The sequence below is a fragment of the Anopheles aquasalis genome, chromosome 2 (genome assembly GCF_943734665.1).
Source record: "Anopheles aquasalis chromosome 2, idAnoAquaMG_Q_19, whole genome shotgun sequence".
NCBI lineage: Eukaryota > Metazoa > Arthropoda > Insecta > Diptera > Culicidae > Anopheles > Anopheles aquasalis.
The window spans coordinates 25,845,001-25,847,500 of record NC_064877.1 but is presented as its reverse complement, the minus strand read 5'-3'; positions in this window follow the sequence as shown (position 1 = coordinate 25,847,500).

The following is a 2,500-nucleotide window of genomic DNA, read 5'->3' as shown; positions in this document are numbered from 1 at the left end:
CTTTTCTTTGATCACACGTGCGATCGTGGTTTTCCCGCCGGTGTGTGATGTCACTTTCGGTGCGGTTTGTGGGAATCAGACGGAAAAAGGGGGTGTGATCCTCGGCGCACCGTAAAGAGTGATCTGTTTGAATCGTTACCAATTTTCCTGCTCCCCTGCTGCTGTGCCTCTAATCCCGGATGTACGCCACGGCTGCTGGGCATGGTATGGTGGCGGCACACCATCTACGCATCATCGATCGCGTTTTGTGACGGTTTTACGAATCTTCACTCTGTCTGGCCCCTGTCTGCGCGGCCACGTCCAACAGCAACAGTGAAGGCCGCCCCAAAAAAAAAAACACACAGAGCAGCCGGCCCATCCGAAGCACATGTGGAGTACATAAAACCGGACGGGCGGATTAGGAGTGCCAGGCCAACGTGTGAACAACGGTGAAACCGCGCAAAATAAGTGTCGGTGGCGGCCGTGTCGGCGTCGTCGGTGTCAGTTTGCTCGTTAATTGTAAAATATGTGCACAAACAACACTTCATGCGTGCGAGTACGGTGTACGTGTTTATGTTTCTTTTGGGGGTTTCGTTTTGTGAATTTTCCTCGCGCCTTTCCGATCACCGTTTGGTGTTGTGCTCGCAGTGCTCTCAGTGATCCATTCCATTTGGTCGCCCGTCTGAGGGCTCATCCTAGGGCTGCTGCAGACGAGGATAAGAATGAATGTGTGCATAAATAGTTCCGTTTCATGATGCGCTCGATAAGATGCTAAAGAAATCCTTGTTGCCGTTTGCATTTGTGGTTCGCATTCAGAGTGGCCCCCAAAAAAGGGCAGCGAGTGATTGTGTATTCGTTTCTGTGGTGCATGATTTAAAAAAAAAAATGGTCAACCAATGTTCCAAGATCGCGAATGGCGGCGCACAGTGGCCCACGAGTGACAGAAGCCAAAATTATGAAATCGAAAACCGCAATGGCGTGGCGGCAGTGCAGACATGGTTTCCTCCAGGGTGCCCCGTCCGCAGACCCGGGACCATCGTGGCAGATCGTGCAAAAGAGTGTGCAAAAAAGAACCGACCGAGGACGAGAGCATAACAGAAGGGAGACGACGACGACGGAGTAGTGGCGGTTGGGAAGCGGCAGAGCAAGAAGAAGTGAAACAACACGGGCGAGGACAAAACCAGAACATAAAAGGAAACGAAACGAGTAATGTTTCGAAACGAAACTTGCCCCTCGCCCGTTCTTCGTCCCCATCGACGGGGACGGGACGGGAAAGTGAAACAATCGGGCACTCCCCCCCCCCCCCCCAACCTTTGTCTCCTGCAACCAACCGAACGAACCAACCCTTCAATCCATCCACCCCGTCTCAGGGTGGGCCCTGAGCCAGGACGAAGGCGGTGGTGGTGGTGTGCGAGTGCATTGCGCCTGCTTCTGGTGCAGCATCATTGGCCGTGGCATAAGATTTATGTTATGCTGGTGCACGGCACGGCGATCAGGTTCTTCCCCCCGACCAGCCAGCCAGCCGGTTGCCCTTCTGGAGCGAAGAGTTTTTTTTTGTTTTACTTTTTCTGTTTTGGAGTTTCCTTTTGGGAGAGACGACGACGGTTTCTTGGCTGACGGTTGGGCTGACTTTAAGCGCGCTCCAGCGTTCGTCCAGAAGTTGGCAGTCGTTCGTGAGGAGTGTTGTGTCTGTCCTTCCCCTGGGGGGAGGAGGGGGGGGGGGTGGGCAACAACTTGCTGTGCACTGGTGTTGTACCGAATATTTCTGTAGCCTGCGAGTGACAACGGGGGAGTCATTTTGCGGGGCATTCCGGAGCAACAGTTTGTCGTAGGCTTTATCCGATCCAAAACGGGAATTCGGGTTGTAGGGCAGCGTGTAGTAAGTGAAATCTGGGCGACATCTTCCCTAGAACGAGGATCAGTGCTTTCGGATTTGTCTCGTGTGCGTGCCGTGGCCATTTTGAGGTCGAAAGATTAACTCGTTTTACGGTTCGGGAGTGATTTTGAGATTCATTTTTGGATTTGATCGGTCAATATTAGAGTATTAGTGGTTTGTCTTCGTTAATTTGTAGTTCCGTTTAAATGTGGGTCACTTTGATCCGTTAGCTCTTTAATGATCGCACTAATGATGGTTATCCTGGCAGATGAAAAACGAAGGAAACTTAGCAGGCTGCGCTTGTTACTGTTTTGACACAACAGCAGCCATGATCTACGCGCCAGTTATCCACCCTCTCACATTTTAAATCATCCATAGGGATGCTTAAAAATTTGACAGTGCGCTGTTTTTAATTTCTGCAAGAGGCTTGATTTGGATATAACTCGAGACTAGCGGTCTTAATCAAAGGATTTTTATTTAGATTCAGTAGCCTACTACGATCGCAGTCAAGGGAATCCACGTCCACAGCAGATAAGGTTTCGTTGTCGCTGACCGAATTTCCGGTCACTGCTTTTTGCGCAACACCCTTAAAATTCAACTCAATCTCCGAAAGCGCAACAAGAAGTCACTGCGCCGCGCACGGCC